Below are 20,764 nucleotides of genomic sequence, written 5' to 3' on the forward strand. Positions count from 1 at the left end.
CTCAACTTTTGTGTCAATCTAACAATTAATCAATCAATCATAGTTTACGATAATGAAATATTAGTGTACAATTATTTACCTTTATTGTTGTAGTTGTTGTAAATAACGAATCTAAGCACTCCACATTTTCACTACAGACACAGCTGACGATACTTTAGCCACACGTGTGAACTTGTATTATGACGCTTTCTCGGTTTTCCAACGCCAAGAACGCTCGAGAAAGACAGAGACACAAGCACGCACCGATTCAACGCGCCTAATTCTCTAGTGCTGCGCGCGCAGCGGACCGATCATGTTTGAGTGGGAGAGAGACGCAAGGCATTCGCCGGTCCGGCGGGCCTCTCTCTCGTTCGGTGACTCATCGTAACAGACGTGAGCGGGCGTTACACTTTTTCATGAGTGACTCCGAGCCACAACCTAATTTAAGACGTTGTCACGTCAAAAGTTTATTTCCCTGGGCTATTAAAAATGTTTGGAATGAAGCAAGGAAAATGCAAAGATAGTATATTCTTCATAGATAGATAATACTTCAAGTATTAATCATCTTAATGATGAAATTGATTGAAGATTTTTTGGATTAGCAAAAGGTTTTTCTTGTAGATAGGTACTCTGTCTAGATAAATATCTGTTTTTGGCGAGGTTAATATCTAGGCCAGCCTTGGTATATTCTTCTTGTAGTGTCTTCATCATGTAACTGAGGTCTTCTTGATCTTGTGCAATCACTACTTGATCGTCTACAAAGCTTAACGTGTATATATGTAGGTATTCGTTTCATACCGGTACTCCCATGCCTTCGCATTTTCTTTTTCATGTAGTCAAGGCTTTCTCTATGTGTATTTTGATTAGGGTTGGAGATGTGGAATAACCCTGTAGAAGCCCTTTTATTATGATGAAGTTTTCTATGATTCTTGTTCTCATTTTAATGGACACTTTATTTTCTTTATACAGAGCTTTTGTAGCTTCTATGATTTCCGTCTGTATTTCTAATTTGTACATTGCCTCCCATAATTCTGACCTTGGTACAGAGTCATACGCCTTTCTCAGGTCCACAAATGCCAACTTTTTGCGAACTTATTACCCTTAATTGAACTGTCGGCACCCAGTGGTAGTGCCTTAAAGTGTTTCTGCATTATGGGAGTTTATTTACAATAGAATAAATTGCATAGACTTAAAATTATTGAAAAATTCTTATAACATTCTAGGTGGGCTCTTTTTAATGACGAGCAGTGTAAATTAAATAGAATAATGTTGTTTATTATAAAGAATATTTTCAAAACTATGATTTTATTTAATAATAATTTTCTATTTTACTTTGAGACTTCGTCAGTCTTCAAACTTAACTCTCGTATCGCTCGTAATAAGTCTCGTATCTGTGTGATTACGGTATACCTACCAGCATTACCCTTTCGTTCATTTTCTTCACGTAAGCTATTTTAATGTTTTCTAGTTTTTACATCGTCACTAAAGCTTAATGCCCACTATTTATTATTAGTTGTAATAAGTATAAATACGACAATGTCCCATTGTTTTCTTCTCCAATTGACATACATTGTTGACATACTAAGTGTAACTCAAGTTCCAAGAAACATTGGTCACAGCTAAGACTCTCTTCAATATTTATTAATGTTCTCGAAAACAGGATATTTATATTTTTACCTACAAGTAAGAAGTCTGGCGACAATTAATTACGTTGTTTTGCAGAAGTCAAAAGTTAACAATATTCATTAACGGTGTAAAACAAAATCCTCTAGAAGAAAGTTTAGAACAAAGGGTGTGGTGATGGAATGTTTACATCAGTTAAAAAAATCTTCCCTCTATTAATATTATATTTAGTATATTAGATATTCATAAATTTAACCAAAATTAACCAACGTTATACATGTAAAGTTATTCAGACCTATGCCCCGACATCTGATCACGAAGATGAGGAATTCGAGCAATTATACGAAGAAATTAATGAAGCAATAATGATAAACAAAGCAAGGTGTATATCAACTATAGATCATATACAAGTAATAAAAACACTAATTGAAAAATCAAACGAATACAATATAACATTCTGAATGGCTATGGTAGATTACGAAAAGGCATTTGACTCCATAGAAATTTGGACCGTCCTTAACGCCTTACAACAATAGAGTTGTTGACCGATATACAAAAATCATTAAGTATATATATTACAATGCAACATCGCAAGTAAAAATAGAAGGAAAAACAGAAAAAATAAAACTACAGAGATGGGATAGACAAGGAGATTCTATCTCACCCAAGCTATTTACTTTAGTATAATAGAATATATACAGATTGAACGAATTTAAAACGGAACATACAATTTAATATATGTCTGTTTGAACTGCATTTGAAATAGTGGACCAATCTAAAACTTGGACAAAAATAAATCCATACCCGGTGATAGACATTGTATAAAATATCGTTCTACTATCTGTCTCCTTTAAAGGAAAGAGGAGCTTGCCTAATAGTCGGAGAGATAGAGCCGAAATTTTGAACTGATCAGTAATATGACATTTCTCTATTGGAATATATTCATTGTAACTGGGTTAAGACTTTGCCTTACAGGCGGACGCCCCTCGTGGTACAGGGGGTGGCTATACAGGGATAAAGTAATGTTTTTCGGAAAAATTAACGATCGATAATATGGCTGAAAATTTGCCCAGAGTAAGATCTTGGTATAACTACACGAAATCCCAAAGGGCGGACGCGAGAGTGGATACATAAGGGGTGGCGGACAGGGATGAAATTGCAATTTTTTGGGGAAAAATTAACGATAAGTAATATGTCCGAAATTTTCATGGCTCATTATTTAGCCCCTAAAAACTCTAAATCCAAAAGAGCGGACAGCTGGGTTGGTACAGAGAGCCATAAAACGGGGTCAAATGTACCACTTGCCTGCGCATTTTAGGTCTCGGTAACAATTTTCAAACTGTTTTTATTATGATATTTTTATACCGATTGATTTGAAAATTTGTATGCTCACTTCTGTTACTATTCTGAAAAGCGTCAAGTAGAGTTTTCCTCAAAATTTTCCAAAAAAATTTCCGTAAATGAAAATTTTCGTAATTTTTTGAGGTAAAATCTAATTTGTAGAATCCTTTCGATTTTCCGTAAGTTATACCATGATTTTTTTCCAAAAATTTTCAAACGATTTTTCCGATAAGAAAAAAAATTTAGAAAAACTTTAAAAATTTGGTCATTTTTCTCACTCTCATTGATGTCATCACATTCATCATCTTCGTCACTTTCACTTTCAATAATATTACATTTATTATCTGCTTCATTTTCAATCACTTCTTCTCGAACTGATTCTGGTATCTGAGGTCCACTAAACCATTTGAATTTATATGTATCATCTTCAAGCTCCCAACCATGTTCTTCAACAATCAATTGTGTTGGTACGTTTTTATGAGCATTTGTCCAAATATTTCAAATATAATGGGCTCGCAGTAGATGTTGGTGTAATTCATCTTGACATGGTGGTAAGCTTGAAGCATCGAAATTTTTTGTTTTTTTTTTAAAGGCTCGTTCATCATGCAACTTATACTGCCGGTTAAATAGTGAAAATCTGACATCGTTTACTTTTCTTTTTGGAATTGTTCTCGTCAGTCCTGTTCCATATAAGTGACATATGAAAGTTTCTAAGGTTTCAAAACTTCATTACAATCGAAGTCAGTTTCACCAAGTTGGATAAAAGCATCTTGATACTTATTACATTTAGTGCATGCGTCTAGAATTACTGATCTAAATGGAACGCGCATCATTATTGTTTTAATATTTTAAAATAATAATGATGCAAAATTAATGTCAAAACAGAATTTGTAAAATTATAATTAACTAATGAAAAAAAATTCAATCAATTTGAAAGTTAAAAAAAATATTGAAAATATCTAAGTACAAAGTAAATTTCAAAATTTAAAAAATTGATAATTCCACTATTAAATTGATTTTTATTAATAATTATTTGTAAAATGTTAAAGGAATTCTACAAATTGAATTTTACCTATTGATAAATAGAAATAATATATTTTGTATTTGATTATTAATGTAATAATAAATCAAATTTTTCTTATATCTGAACAACCATTATTTATGCAATATAAATTTAAAAACCTTTTTATTGTAATAAAAAATAAGTAAAATTACTATTTGTTATACCAAATATATTTAATAGTTAACATTATAAAATTACTTTAATTTAATAAAATATCAAATATCAAACATTTATTCAATTAAAAATTATTTCGTAAAATATTTATATTTAAGAAAAAAATGTGATTTGTAAAGTAAATATGACTTTAGTTTGAAAAAAAAAACATTATCATAATATCATTTTAAAACTACAAAATATTCTATAAAAGATTCAGACGATGACGTAGAGTTTTATCAAATGTTTTAGAAAAGTTTTTCTAATTTTTTTTCTTATCGGAAAAATCGTTTGAAAATTTTTGGAAAAAAATAATGGTATAACTTACAGAAAATCGAAAGGATTCCATAAATTAGATTTTATCTCAAAAAATTACAAAAATTTTCATTTACGGAAATTTTTTTGGAAAATTTTGAGGAAAACGCTACTTAACGCTTCTCAGAATAGTAACAGAAGTGAGCAACAAATTTTCAAATCAATCGGTATAAAAATATCATAATAAAATCAGTTTGAAAATTATTACCGAGACCTAAAATGCGCAGGCAAGTGGTACATTTGACCCCGTTTTATGGCTCTCTGTACCAACCCAGCTGTCCGCCCTTTTGTATTTAGAGTTTTTAGGGGCTAAATAATGAGCCATGAAAATGGCGGACATATTCCCCAAAATCACCCCTGTCCGCCACCCCTTATGTATCCACTCTCGCGTCCGCCCTTTGGGATTTCGTCTGGTTATACCAAGATCTTCCTCTGGGCAAATTTTCAGCCATATTATCGATCGTTAATTTTTCTGAAAAAAATTACAACTTCATCCCTGTATAGCCACCCCCTGTACCACGAGGGGCGTCCGCCTGTAAGGCAAAGTCTTAACCCAGTTACAATGAATATATTCCAATAGAGAAATGTCATATTACTGATCAGTTCAAAATTTCGGCTCTATCTCTTGGACTATAAGGAAGCGATAAGTGGTTTGACAGCATAATAACTGCTTGTGTAGTCTAGTTTTCACAGTGATTCTAGGCAACCTATTTGGGTGGAGTTTTGACTTGTTCTTGAATGAATTCAGAATCCAGCAGCCCGCTGAAGTATTGGATTTTTATAATATAATTATTTGACAACCTTTTGTTGGCCAACCACCTAGAGCGGAGTTGAGCCGAAATACATTGATTTCGTATGTTCCGTTTTAAATTCGATCAATCTGTATAATATAATATAACAGAAAAGGTTAAGTCATATATAATATATACTTAAGACAAAAAACCGAATTCTTGTTCTTCTTCTTTTAGTGTCTATACGTTTCGGATATTGGCGACCATCATAGCAATCTGTATTTTGAACGAACGTAGATTTTCCAGCCAAAAAATTTTTGGCCCACCTGGTCCTCGTTTTCCTTCTACTTTTCATTGTAGAATTAATTGCAGCAAACCATATCTGTCGCTGTTCCTCATTATGTGACCGAGGTATTCGATTTTAAGATATAGGATATCTTCAGGATTCGCGATAAAGCCTCAATTTTGTGATAAATCCCTGATGCCTGATAAATCATGGCATGGCATTTGAATAGCTTAGCCATTTTTTAAAATGCAGATCTTGCTTTCCCGATACTACTTTTTGAAGTTATACTTCTATACGCGCGGTCGACGTTGGAAATTTGCACGGGAGTGAATCGGTGAAATCATTACATATGTAAGATATGGGTAAGAGAGAGACAGAAGATATATTTTCTCTCTCTTTCTCTATCGGGAATAAAAATGTTCCTTTTGTATATATGTATATTTAATATTATATATATATATATATATATATATATATATATATATATATATATATATATATATATATATATATATATATATATATATTATATATATAATGTTATATATTTATATAATATAATATATATTACTATTATTATTTATGTAATATGTTTTGTATTATTTATTAAATGTTCATAATTATTTTAGGCTTTTGTATTTCAAAATAATAATTACAATAAATCACTGTATGACCCAGAACTGTCAATTTTGAAATACGTTAGTGTCATGTCTAATTGGCAAATTTCTTACGTGATTGGTTTATACGCTGGTATATGTGAGTTCGAATCCCAATATGAATTTCCTTTTTTATTTTTGAAATATTTAAAAACCCCACGTTAGTCTTATTAAATATATGTAATATACGCAAAAATGCTAAATTTTAAAATAAAATGAAAATTTACAACATAATCCGAGTTGTTGGTTTTTTATTTTTATCTTCCACAAACATTTTTTAAAGTTATACTTCTATACACGCGTTCGACGTTGGAAATTTGTGTGTATTCGTATATATTGAGTGAATCGGCAAAATCATTACATATGTAAGATATAGGTAAGAGAAGGACAGAAGATATATTTTTTTTCTGTTTCTCTCTCCAGAATAAAAACGTTCCTTTTGTAAACATATTTTATATTTATTAATATTATTATCATGGTAAATTAAACATATGCGTAAGTTATGTATATTGTCATTTTTAAATACTTATGGATACTGCATTTTAATTTGTATTGTATTATAATATTGAATTATGTGGCAGTGTATTGTATTGTATTTTTATATTAATAACAAAATTAACAATGAATTTTACTGCAGAGTATGTGTAAAAAAAATTGGTTTTAACTCTTTTTATACAAATATGAAAATAAAATTATATATTTTCATTAAAATATTGATTCAATCCTTCATTTACTTACTATACTCCTATTACAGGTCAAATATTTATATACAGCAAACGATGCACCATATACCTGTATACCTAATTCTTTTTCTCTTTCTGCTCTCTCTTACCTATAGCATTACATATGTAATGATTGTGTAGATTGACTCCCATATAAATTTGTAACGACGAACGCATGTATAGAAGTATAACTTCTACCGGCAGTCCCACTGGACTGACACACCCGTTTTTTTTTTCTAGGGAATGGTCCCAATTTTCATTGACGTTCGTACCAAGTTAGGTGTATGTTTTTACTCTTTCTATTGTTTGACCATTTACACTGATTCTTTTAATTTCTTACTTCTCTCCAATATCCTCTAAGGATATCTCCTCTAGATATCCTTAGAGTGATTGTTAAACAACAAGAGTGATAGTATACATCCCTGTCGAACCCCGCGTTTGATTTTGATAATTAGCTTTATAAGTTTAGCATATGCATTGTCAGGTCCAGGTGCTTTGCCACCTCTTAGTTGTGATATTGCTTTTTCCACTTCATCTGATGTGATTGCTAAGTGGTCAATACATATATAGGACGGAGGTTGTTCGGACCTATTATCATCAAAGAGTTCTTGTATGTATTTGGTCCATATGCATATTTCTTGATTTTTATTTGTGATGATATTGTAACGATTTAATTTGCCTACTACATTGGGTATCACTTATAGGGGGTTAAAAGTGGGGACTGAGCACTTACTGGGCTGGAGATAGTGTGGGACTGGATGGGGTAACTATAAAGAATGAAATCAAAAAAATACTACAGAGATTTCCTAAACAACACACACAAGAAGGTTCCTAAACTATTTGAAATGGACGCCGTTTAAAAGAATCCTCTTGCTGGACAAAAAGAAAGACTTTTCTTTCCTAAAAAATATTAAACGGTAAAAATATTTTTACAGGAAATAATTCTACAACTCCTGGTTTAGAGAGAAACATTACATATTTATTACTACTTCACATCAACAGTTATTACAAACAATATTAACAAAATTTATCAACAAACCTTACAGGTTGGGCGATACAACTAGTTGTAACTATTTAAATAATTATTAGAAATAAAAATTATCTAAATTTGGGGACTGTATTGTAGGACCATTCGAATTACCAAAGACATACCTCTAAATTTGAGACGTAACTCTTGGTACATGCGTGATGGTGCACCACCACATTATAGCCTAGAAGTAAGAAATTATCTAGATGAAATTTATCCTCAAAGGTGGATTGGTGGAGATAGTGTATACCCACAGCCAGCACGCAGTCCCGAACTAAATTCCCTAGACTTTCACTTGTGGGGCTACCTAATGTCACTTGTTTATAAAAAAAAATAAATAACCTTCAAGGGTTATGGCAAAATATTGTAGAGTTAACGTAATTAGGGAGCAAAGAAACTCGTTATCTAAAATAAGACAAAACTTATACAAAAGATTTAGATTATGTAGTTTATCTAATGGTGAACATTTTGAACACTTATTGTATTTTTTTTTTTTTTCGTTTCGTTTTGACTTATTCACTTTGTTAACTGTTTTATATTTACTTCATTGTTTAATTTAATTTAATTTTAATTTTTAATTTTTTTTTAATTTGTTACTGTCTAAAAGGTTTAATAAAAATAATTGTTTCAATTATATTATGCATTTTGTTTGTAAAAATTATCTACTACTAATACATTTAATATTCACTGGTATTTTCCTATAATGTTTATACAAGGCGGATAAAAATATGGCCACATTAATGAACCAATGTTATAGTAGGTGGCGCCACCTAGTGTCAATGGTAAAACTAATATTATTTTCATATTAAGCATACTAAATAATAGCAAGATACCAATTTTCACTTAAATTAGTTGAATAGTTTTCAATATATCCCTAAAAATAATATAAAAAAAATATTAATGAATCACCCTGTAGAACGAGAACTAGCAACATTTTGTCTAAGCAATTTGAGCTCAAACACTTTATTTTGATGTCAGCTATCACCCATTAGCTAATGTCCCATTAATTATGGGACACCCCTAATACATATTTAAAGGATTGTGTTATTTCAGGGCCGCATTAGTTATTTATCGTTTAACAATTTTTCTGTGTTGTACTTAATTGTCAGTTTATAATTGGTATTAGTTTTAAAAGGATATTTTTCTTTAATTTTGGGCATAATAGGAGCTCGCTCCTCTCTCCTCATTTGTTATCATCATTGGTGCTACAGCCCTATAAAAGAGCCTCGACCTTCCCAAGTCTATTACGTCAGTCAGTTCTCTCCATTGCCAACTGCTGTCAGTTTGCTGCGCCTATTTGTCTATAATCCTCATCTACACCATCCCTCCATCTGAGTTTTGGCCTACCCCTACTTCTACTTCCCACAGGTTGCGACATAAGGATTCTTCTAGGAGGGTTGTTCTGCTGTGATCTTGCCAGATGTCCTACCCATCTTAGTCTTCCTATTTTTATAAAGGATACTACGTCTTTACCACCAAATATATGTTTATATCTGTGATATAAACATTTAAACACATAACATATAAACATTTTCACAGATGCCACCGAATATTCTTCTCAGGAAGAATATAAGAATATAAGAATATCCTTCGTTCAAATATAAGCAGGAGATTTTCATCTGCCTTGGAAATGGTCCATGTCTCCGACCCATATGTCAACACTGGTTGTATAAGGGTTTTGTATATGGTTATTTTTGTTTTTTTGGCTTAAGTTTCTGCTTCTCATATGTCTACTCAGTCCAAAATAGCATTTGTTTGCTAGGATTATTCTTCGCTTGATTTCTTCCGTCATGACGTTCTCCTTGGTGATCAGGGAGCCTAAGTATGTGAATTTGTCCACCACTTCACAGGGAGAATTATCAACCGTGAATTGGTGGCCGATGTTTCTGGCTCTATTGTTAGGTGTTTATGCCATTATCTTAGTTTTATCTTCATTTACTTGCAGGCCCATATTTTTTAAGGAATTATGTATTTTTTGTGTAGAAAACATGTGCTTCCTAATCATGTTCTTTGAGGCTGCAAAGATGACTGCTCGGTGTCCATTCGAATTAATATTATTATGGAGACTATATTTACCAATGTGCGGTAGATATATTTCTTCCTTCCTCATTTGTTATATAATAATAATAATAATAATAAAATGGGATAACAGATAGGAACCTCTGGGGTAAAAATCTGAGGTAAAACAAAAGCAAACACACCAAATATTGTTAAGGACATTAAAAAAAAATAAAACTAAGCAATGATTGTTCTCCCATCCAAAAAGCACTTTTAAGTGAAAACAGCTACGATTTCTGCGGTAGTGTATCTCTAATGTACGTAATTTGTAACAGAAAAGTATTTGGGTTTATACTGTCTCCTTATTTTTATCGACCATTTGTTGAAACGTCATTCCCTATTTCACGTTATTAATCTTGGAGAAAGTTCAGATATTTAAATAAATTACAAAAATAAATGAGAACTATTATTTAAATTAAAAACAGTTATAAACTATTCGATAATTCGCATAGATTACACTGGATTTTTTGAATATGTTTAACCAAGTTATAAAATTAATAGTCTTTAATATAAATACTAATGCTGCATAGTACTTTTATCTTTTGCTCTACTTACTACATTATGGGCTTTTAAATTCTACAGAACACGTAGTTTAATCGAGTTATATCATTTTTTCACTTATAATATAAAAATTTCACTTATAATATAAAAATATAAAAAAAAAAGTTATGAAAACTTGGGTATAATTTTAATTAGTGTCTCATAACTATCGGATACATTACGTACAATAGATGTACATTATTCAGCTGACAAGAGATGATGAAAGACGAGTTTCTTACTCTTATAGAAAACTCCTACGAAAGAGGGGAAAAACTTCTACAAAAACAAGGTCGGTTGGAATACTCCGAGATGGCATTTCCACCATCCGATTTACCTAGCTATACATTAATAAATAATCTATACTGAAAAAATTACAAATACTCAGAAGCATCAAACGAAAAGGCCGGATGGATCAAAATCGCTAAGCAAGTTAAAGATACACGGAATGGAATAGCAGATACTCGTATATTAGAGATAGCTGCTTGGTACTGTAATGTAGATAATAAGAGTGAAAGCAACAAGTAATTAACCACCAACTAAAAATCGTAAGATAAACATGGCCATAACAACTGAAATAAACAATAACTTCTAAAGACTAAAATTTGGACGGTGATACATTGATGAACAATGGAGTAGATTAAAATAAATAATGTTGTGGTGTAGATATATGAATAGACAAGAAGTGGAATATAAATGTACCCAGACATAAATAAACGCATAGTACACTAGTGGCCAAAATTCTGGAAACTTCATAAAAATTTTAGTTTTGTTATCAGCATTTCTCTTTTTCACGAGACTTATGATATTTACCCCTTTGTTTCCTGAAACATTTTACAATCAAAAATTGAAGTAAAAATTAAATAATCTTACACTATTGGGTTCCTAAAAGACAAAAAAGTGAAAAATATTATTTTTTTATTTATTTTTTTTTTTTTTAATAGGCTATGGTTTCGACATGATACCACTAGGAAACTAGAGATTTTTCTCAAATAAAAAAAATCTGATAACTAAATAATAATAATATGAAAGATAGGTTACTAAAATAATAACTAAATAATAATACCGTAGGTTACTTTTTATGATACAATGAAAAACAGTTCTTTTTTTTGGAAAGGCACAATCCAACCTTACATGTCGCACACTCCCACCTGGTTTTGTGAGGATCCTTACTAGTGCTACAAAAAGCACATCGTCTAGATGTCCAGTGTTGTGGCATATGCAAACATTGGTCAAAGCGTTTCTCATAAGGCACAATTTTTTTGAAATGTTTCGCTGTGACTGTAGGAGAAGCAACCCTACTTCTTGACGGTTTACTACCACTGGCGCCGATTAACCCTGAAGCTACAGATAACTTAAACAATTTCAGGTTTGGAACCGTGCATTTCGCTTTTTGTCTGAAGAGAATAAAAGAATTCACGACACATATATCTACGAAATGCCACAAAATCCGGTGCCACCATTTTTTTGATTTGCGGTCAATGTCATACACAGATTTCGGCATATCTGTTTTGTCAACATTGCCCATATGCTGGTTATATTCTTTGACCATCGTTGGACAGGCGACGACTTGTGAATTTCCATCTTTTTGTTTGCGGGAAACAGTTGCTTCTTCTGAAGGGTTTTGACGATTCTCCAAAAAATGGACTATTTTTCGGTCTCTCCACTTTACAAACACCAGTCCGTCGTTGCTGACTCTCCAGTCTGATTGTCCACGGATTTGTAGTTCTTTGTCAGATGCTAAGTCTTTTGGAATATCATTTCGGTTAGTCCTGACAGTACCGCACGCATAAATACATTCTGCTTGAAGTTTTTTTGTAAGGGCACAGAGTTGAAAAAGTTATCAAAGAAAACGTGATACCCTTTTGCCACCAAATCTCAAGTCAAGTCTAATATAACTCTTTGGCCCAAATCTTTTTCAGGTTGATCATTAGTTTTTCCAACATATATCTGAAATTGGCAAACGTATCCATTCTCGTCAGATCGAACCCAAACTTTATAACTCCTCTTGATGGGTTTTAGAGGCATAAATTGCTTTAGACAACTGCGACCCTTGAAACGAATCATAGATTCATCTATCGATTGATGTTTTGAAGGGCCATATGAAGAACGAAACGTTTCAGATAAAGTATCCAATAAAGGACGAATTTTATACAACTTGTCATAATTTGGCGAGTTGCGACCAGGCATCACCGAATTATCTGCTAAATGCACGTTTCCTAGATGCCAAGCAAACCGATCTCTAGACATAGCTGAGCTAATGTAGTGATCTCGTAGTTCCTCTCTACATGACCAGTAATCGACATAACTGATTTGATTCCTATCAAATATTGATTGCAATAAAAATTTTAAATTTCTTTGGCAGAAGTTGGTGTGAATGAAGAGTCTCCACCACGTTTCTGAAGAGCGTAGAGGTTTGTTTCGAATACAATTTTGTCAATTAGATTTTCGGGAAATAAGTGTAAAAAAAAATCTACTGGCCTCTCCATATCATATGGAATTTTAGGACCGGTTTCCTCAGTAAACTGCTTCATGTTAGTAACGCAAGATGCCGCTGACTTGGTCCAGGTTCTTCTTTGTTCTATATCCCTCAAAATAGCAGGTGGAACATCGTCCTCGTCATCCGAGAAGGCTTCATCACCAAGAATATTCTCTGAATTGTCGCCTCTTGAAGGTTGGTCTGGCTGATCTTCAAATAATATTGGCATATTCGCAATGAAGGAATATTCTCTAATAATGTGAATAGATCACCCGACGACATATTGTTTAGCTGTCTGAATGAATATACTTTTTTTTCTGAAACAAAAAATAAGTACTTAAGTACATATCTAGTTTCCTAGTGGTTTCAGGATGAAACCGGCATTTTATATCATCAATATACTGATTGTAAATTGAAAACTTTTAGTAATAGGAGGTATTAATCATAGATACAAATGTTTCTAATATTGTATATAAAAAATAAAGTTACCTGTCATAGCGAAATAATATAAAAAAAAAACACCAAAATCGCTTATACCACCAGCACAGTTCAAAACTCGGGTTATTACCAACTAATAATTGAATAACGAGAATGTAAATGGCGATGCGCGATACAATTTATAGTAGGAGGAGCCTTATACGTCATATAACGTGAGCGGTTTCAGGAAAATACCACTGAGAACGTAGCATAAAATTTATTTGTAAGTGGTTTCACAGTGAAACCACTATAAAACAAAGGGTTAAAAGTCTATCTATAATTTTATTGCCTCGTTTTATGCGTCTACTTAATATTTAACATTTATTTTAAGACGAAAATTCCTCTAAAAATTTAAAAATAAATAAAACAACAGCTGTTAGCTATTAATAAATATGTTTTTAAAAAATCGTGCAATGGTTTTTATCACGAAAATTAGTATTTGGTGGGATAACCTTTGTTTTTAGGACTGACTCGATTCTGCGAGGCATGGAGTTCACGAGACCCTAAAGCCAAATCTTCTGGTGTAATACCTCTAAACTAGTTTTGAATGATGACTTCTATCAGTTCTCTATTGTTAGTTGGGTTTCGGTGTGATACTAACACTTTCATCCTTGATCATAAATTTCCTATTGGTCATGGTTTCTCAACCATGTCAAACAAATCTCTGATAGTCGGCAACAATTTGGCTTGAAGTATCTCTTCCTGAACAAACTTCACTTCCGTAACTCCCAAAGATCGGGAGGTTCATTACTCCAAAAGTCGTTACTCCACTATTCTTCTATCCACCCTCTGTGTGCCAAAGCCCCATTAATGCGTTTTTGTCACTGTTTTTTGTTTAGGAACAGCTTCTTTCTAGAAGTTTGTACTTGCAATCCATTTTCACATAAGTTTCTTCTGATAGTGCAGTCCAATATTTGTAAGCCAGTTGATTTGACAATAGCATTAATTTCTTTTGCGGATCTGCGACGATCTTCTAAAGAACGTCGGCATATTCTAAGCTCATTGTATTGACTAACTTTTGGTTTTTTGCCTGTTCTTTTTGCTGATTTTGTCATTCCAGTGTTATGATAACGTTTACAAACTTGCATTAGACCTGGCGCCACCACCCAATTTGTTTGCTATTTCTTGATATGTGTAACCTTCTTCTCAAAGGATAATTGCTTTGGTTCTCTTTCCTGGCGACCAGTCAATACGTTTTTGGTTTCTTGGTGCCATTTTCGTTGAATCGACACTGGTATATTCCTTTCCGACAATTAAACAATATCACCTTAGTAACAACTACCTAAGGTCACTAATAAACACTGAAAGTCGCAAGAAACTGTACTAAATGCTTCCAATTGGATCGTTGACTAAATAGCAAAACCCTGATGCAATATTGGCAAGTATTGCCAAGGTTGCCTATCACAAATCTCGAATTTTCGCTGTTTCGCTAGAATCTCTTTCCAATAATTATGTTAATATATATAGAGTGAGAAATACATAGAATATTAAAAAAATATATATAAAACACTAAAAAAGGTAATTGTACTGATAAACTATATAAATCACGATCATGAGACGAGTGCTGGAAAAACGATAATTTTTGTAAAGTTTCCAGAATTTTTGCCACCAGTGTAGTGTTGCTTTGGAAATTTTCCATTTCCACGTCGGAAATCGTTCTCAAAATATAAAACATTAATAAATTAAAAAAATTTTTTTTTGTTATTTGATGAAAAATTCTTGTAATAATTTAATTTAATCTGACTCATTCATATTGACAATTCAGACATATATTATACATTTTAAAGTATGTAGATGACTTTAAAATGATATTGCCAATATTGCTGGGAAATATGAGTAGCGTTCCTGGAACGACTTTATTTAAGATAGTTCATTCGATTACATGAAATCAACTTTAACTTAAGAATATATGTCAGAAAAATCATAGCATGTGTTCGTCTTTTAAAAAGACAACCAGATGCAATAACAGTAAAATTGTGCTGTTACTGATTCCATAGTAAATCATGAGGAAAAAACCAGCAAAACACCTCATAATACTATTTCGATATGGTAAGTATTTGGTCTTACATTTAGTTTACTCTCAGTCAACACCAAACTTTGATTTTATATTATGTATGTTATTTTTAAACATAAATACTAATAGTGGTATTTCTTTTGTTGACTTCCTCTTTTAATATGGGTAACCAGATCCTACTGCATTCTCCTAAAGAATTTGCGACGCATTTAGCATAATTAGAGCCGCTACGAATAGAAATCTACACACATGACGAAATCGAATTAAGCCTAGCTGAGGTAAAAAGAACGATCAAAACTCTAAAGAACAAAAAAGCAGAAGGTCCCGGCGGAATACCAAATGAATTGATAAAAAACGGATCGGAAAAGTTATTCCGTATGATACAGAAAATGTTTGAGAGAGCACTGAATGGAGAAGACTTACCGGCAGAATGGACCCAAGGATATATGACATCAATATACAAGAAAGGAAATAGAAAAAACTGCGAAAACTATCGGGGAATCAGCATTATATCGTCTATAGGCAGACTGTATGGAAAGACCATAAAGGAAAAATTAGAAATATATATACAAGATAAAATCGGAGAAGACCAGGCAGGTTTCACAGCGGGAAAGCATGCTTAGATCACATTTACACGGTCGAACAACTAATAGAAAAAATAATGGCCAAAAATAGATCCGTCCATCTGGCTTTTGTTTATCTTAAGAAGGCATATGACTCAATACCTAGAACCAAGCTATGGGAAGCAATGGAAGACGTCGAAGTTCCACGAAGATTAATAAACGCGGTAAAAGTACTCTACAAGAATAACGAAGTAGCTATCAAAACGAGCAATAGAATATGCAATCCATTTAAGACGACAAAGGGACTACTACAGGGTTGCTCCACATACCTCACCCTGTTTAAAATATTCCTGGAAAAAACCCTGAAACCATGGAAAAGAAAGTGCGAAGGAATGGGTATACCAGTAAGGAACGAATATCTATATATACGCTAAGTTTTGCCGACGACCAAATAGTGATCGCACAAGACGAGGATGACCTCAGTTTTATGATGAGAAAACTGGAGCAGGAATATACAAAGAATGGGATGGAAATAAACCTAAAGAAAACTGAATACCTAACAACGGAGAATACCTAAATAAAACAGCTGGAAATAGACGAAGGTAAACAAATCAAAGGAACAGTCAAGTATAAGTATTTAGGCTTCATAATATCAAATAAAGGAACAACGGAGGAAGATATAAAAAATAGACTAGGACAAACAAGAGACTGCATACGAAAATTGAACCCGGTACTATGGGATAAGAACATCAGCATGAAAACAAAGAAAAAAATATATAATACCATGACAAGAAGTATCCTCACTTATGGGTGTGAAAATTGGACAATAAATAAGAAAACCAAAAACAAAATAAGAGCAACAGAGATGGAATTCCTAAGGAGAAGCTGCCGAGTAACAAGAAGAGATAGAATAAATAACATGGAGATTAAGAGGAGAATGGGAATGAACTCCGACATAATAGACTACATCGAACAGAAGAGGTTAACCTGGTACGGACATGTCAGAAGAGCAGACCAAAATCGGTGGATAAATAGAATAACAGAGTGGAGCCCGATAGGAAGAAGAAAGAGAGGCGGACCCCGAAGATCTTTCAGAGATGAAGTGGACGAAGCAATGAGTAGAAGAAACCTACAGGAAGGGGACTGGCTAAACAGGAAAAATTGGAGAAAACGGTTGAGTGAAGGAATACAGTGAAAACTGTGGAAATCCTTGTATATATATAGAGCCGCTATTTTGAGTTTTCCCTTTTTACCATCTGTTTCTTTTAGGACTCTACTTGAATCGTTCCATTAAACCAAATGTTCATTTTCCTATGCATGTTTACAAATTTGAGATCTATCAAATTCTTTATTTTTAATATAAAATTGATGTTTACCTATTCTAACATTTAATGGTCTTGATGTTTCATCTAAATAAAACTGATCGCATTCACATTGCATTTTATAAATGCAATTATGTGTTCTTTCTTGTTCATTGTTAGGTTTAGGTTTGGATAAAATAGATCTTAATGTGTTTGTTGTTTTGAATATTGTAGAAATGTTAAATTTATTTCCTATCGTTTTAAGTTTTTCTGATAACCCTTTTATGTATGGTATTGCTATTTTCCTCGTAATATTTATTGTGTATGCTGTAGGATCTCGTTTTAAGTTGTTTTGTTCAATTCGGTCGATTATTGAAAATTTATTAAAGATTTATCTAAACCTAACAATAAACAAGAAAGAACAAAGGATTGTATTTATACAATACCTTGTGAATGCGATCACTTTAATTTAGGTAAAACATCAAGATCATTAAATATTAAAATAAGTGAACAACAATCTTATATTACAAATAGAGAATTTGATAGATCTCAAACATGTAGACACGAATGAAAAAATGAACATATGGTTCAATAGAATAATTGAAGTATAGTCTTAAAAGAAATAGATGGTGAAAAGAGGAAAATCAAAGAGTCTGCAAACGAAAAATGGACTTGAGATTAGGAACATGAAACACCCGAACCCTGTACCGAACTGGAGTACTCTCATCTTTACTAGACATAGTGAACACGTACAAAGTAGATGTTTCAGCAGGAAATGCGGTGGACGGAAACTGGCTCTCTTGACAAGATGAACCCATTGCATATAAATTATAGCTGCAATAAGAACCAAAACATGGGTGTGATTTATTGTAAACCAAAGAACAAAAGTCGTTATTATTGACTTTAAAGCCTACATTAATTACTATTTAACTGGGAAAAATGCCACAAGAAAATAGCTTCAGAACAATATTTAAAGCCTACAGTCAAAGAATGTGCTATTTGAGCTTAATAGGGTAATTTTTTAATTACAGTTTAATCAATGCACATGTTCCAATTCGAAGACCTAGAGCAAAACTAAAGAACATGGCATTTAGATTTTATTAGTTAATATGAACGCAAGAATTGGACGAGAGCTAGTTTTCATGCCCACGATAGAAAACCATAGCTTATTTAACATCAGAAGCGATAATGGATTACGACTGATAAACTTAGCAGCAGCACTAAATATGACAGTCTCTAGTACCTATTTTGAACACAAAAACATACACAAGGTAACCTGGACCTCTCCTGATGGAAGAACAACGAGTCAGATTGACCATATCCTTATAGATTCAAGGCATGGAAGAGACGTAACAAACTGTAGAAGTTATAGAGGCGCAAATATAGACTCAGATCGTTGCCTAAAGATCTCAACATTGAGAGGTCGAATTTCAAACACCAGTAACGAAAATAATATGGATAGAAAAAAATGGAATGTGCAAAAGTTGGAAAATGCAACAATTGCAGAACGGTATTTGGAAAACATCACCAACAGGCTAACGAATCGAAATATAAATTAAGAAGGCCAGACAGATATAGACTCCTACTGGACCAGAATAAAGGAAGACATTGAAGCAGAAGCGAAAGATGAAATAGGAACAAAAATTTGTGCCCGTAAAAATCATTGGTTTGACGATAAATACAAAAAAAGAAAAAAAATTAAGCCCACAGAAAGATGCTTACTTGACGAACTAGAAAAACTGCAGAGAATTACCAGACAAAGAGAAGAAAAGAAAAGAGGATACACAAAAGAAAAAACTGAAACCATTTAAATAAGGAACTTAAATATATAGAAAACCTCAACAGAGAGAATCAAGGCAACCACAAGACAATGCAGAAGTCGGAATGGCGACTTATTAACAACAAGAAAAGGTGTATTGAATAGATGGGTGGAATATTTTAACCAGGCACTTAATATTGAGGAATAAGAAGAAAACGTGGAAGACGAAAGAGATGAAGTAAGAGGAACAGACAAGAGGAAAGAGGAACCACTAATGATTTTTGAAGTTAAAGATGTAGTTAAAAAACTAGCTAGATACAAATCACCCAGAACAGATAATCTTCCAACTGAACTATATAAAGAAGGTGGCCAAGATATCATAATGGCATTACAGCAGCTTATAAAAAAAATATGGACATAGAAGTCCCTCCCCAATGATTCTTCTTCTTCAAGTGCCATCCCCGCGGCGGAGGTCGGCAATCATCATAGCTATTCGGACTTTTGAGACGGCTGCTCTGAAAAGTTCATTTGATGTACATCCGTACCATTCTCTCAGGATGACATTCTACAATGATTGGAATATTGAAATACTTTGCACCATACACAAAAAAGTAGTAAGAAGTAAAATATTTTCCACAGTACTATCTCACCGTATGGTACCATATGCAGAACGGGTAGCAGGAAAATACCAGGCTGGTTTCAGAGGTGGTAAATCGACAATTCATCAGATTGCAAACTTGAAACAAATTTTAGAAAAAACACTGGAATATGGCATAGATACTCATCACATATTTATAGACTACAAAGCAGCCTACGATTCTGCGAACAGAAAAGAAATATTCACAGCAATGAAAAAGCTAGGAGTACCAAATAAGTTGGTAAATTTAACAAAACTAACTCTTGATAAAGTTTAATGTAGAGTACAAATTAAGGGGGAACTGTCTGAACCTTTTAAAATACATAACGGGCTGCGCCAGGGAGATCCCCTCTCGTGTATACTGTTCAATCTGGCTCTGGAAAAATTAATACGTATGTCACAAATCACAATCATTGGTTCAATTGTAATATTTTTTTTATAATTAAAATATTAAATAATTTTTAATCCTTTTACCCTTGTTGCTGAGACGCCGATGGCTGTATTTGCAAATAATATATAGGTGGTGGGACTATCTCAGATTACGGAAGAATGTACTTTTCAAAGGACGCCGGGTTGGTTAATCCTCGGTTAATTCTTTCCGGTCAGGCGGGTTCTTTTTGATAAATTTGGTAAATATCGTCGAAGGCACGTTAAAGTAATTTTCTGAGAGAACCTAATCCAAAAGGATTTATCTTTCATCACGTTCCTAGCTAGAAGGGTACCGTTATTTTCGATGTCGTTAGAACCTTTTACCTTCCTAGAAATACATACAGGCTGGCCTGTCATTTTTAAGTGGGGGATATCACACCTTATTTTTGGGGAAGCTCGTGAAATTTTGAGAAGAGGAACTTCACTTTTTCTTCTGGCAGGGCAATCTTTGAGTAAAGACGCTTGCTTATATTACTGTCTTTGTGTTATCTTACCGTCTCTGAGAATTTTTTCTTTAAGTGTGTATACACTTAAATATTTCAGTTTCCTAATCTAATGCCATATTAGATTAAAGATTGGTATAAACTACCTTTAATTTAATTAACTTCAGCGTT

This window comes from Diabrotica undecimpunctata, chromosome 9, assembly GCF_040954645.1.
Source record: "Diabrotica undecimpunctata isolate CICGRU chromosome 9, icDiaUnde3, whole genome shotgun sequence".
Lineage (NCBI taxonomy): Eukaryota > Metazoa > Arthropoda > Insecta > Coleoptera > Chrysomelidae > Diabrotica > Diabrotica undecimpunctata.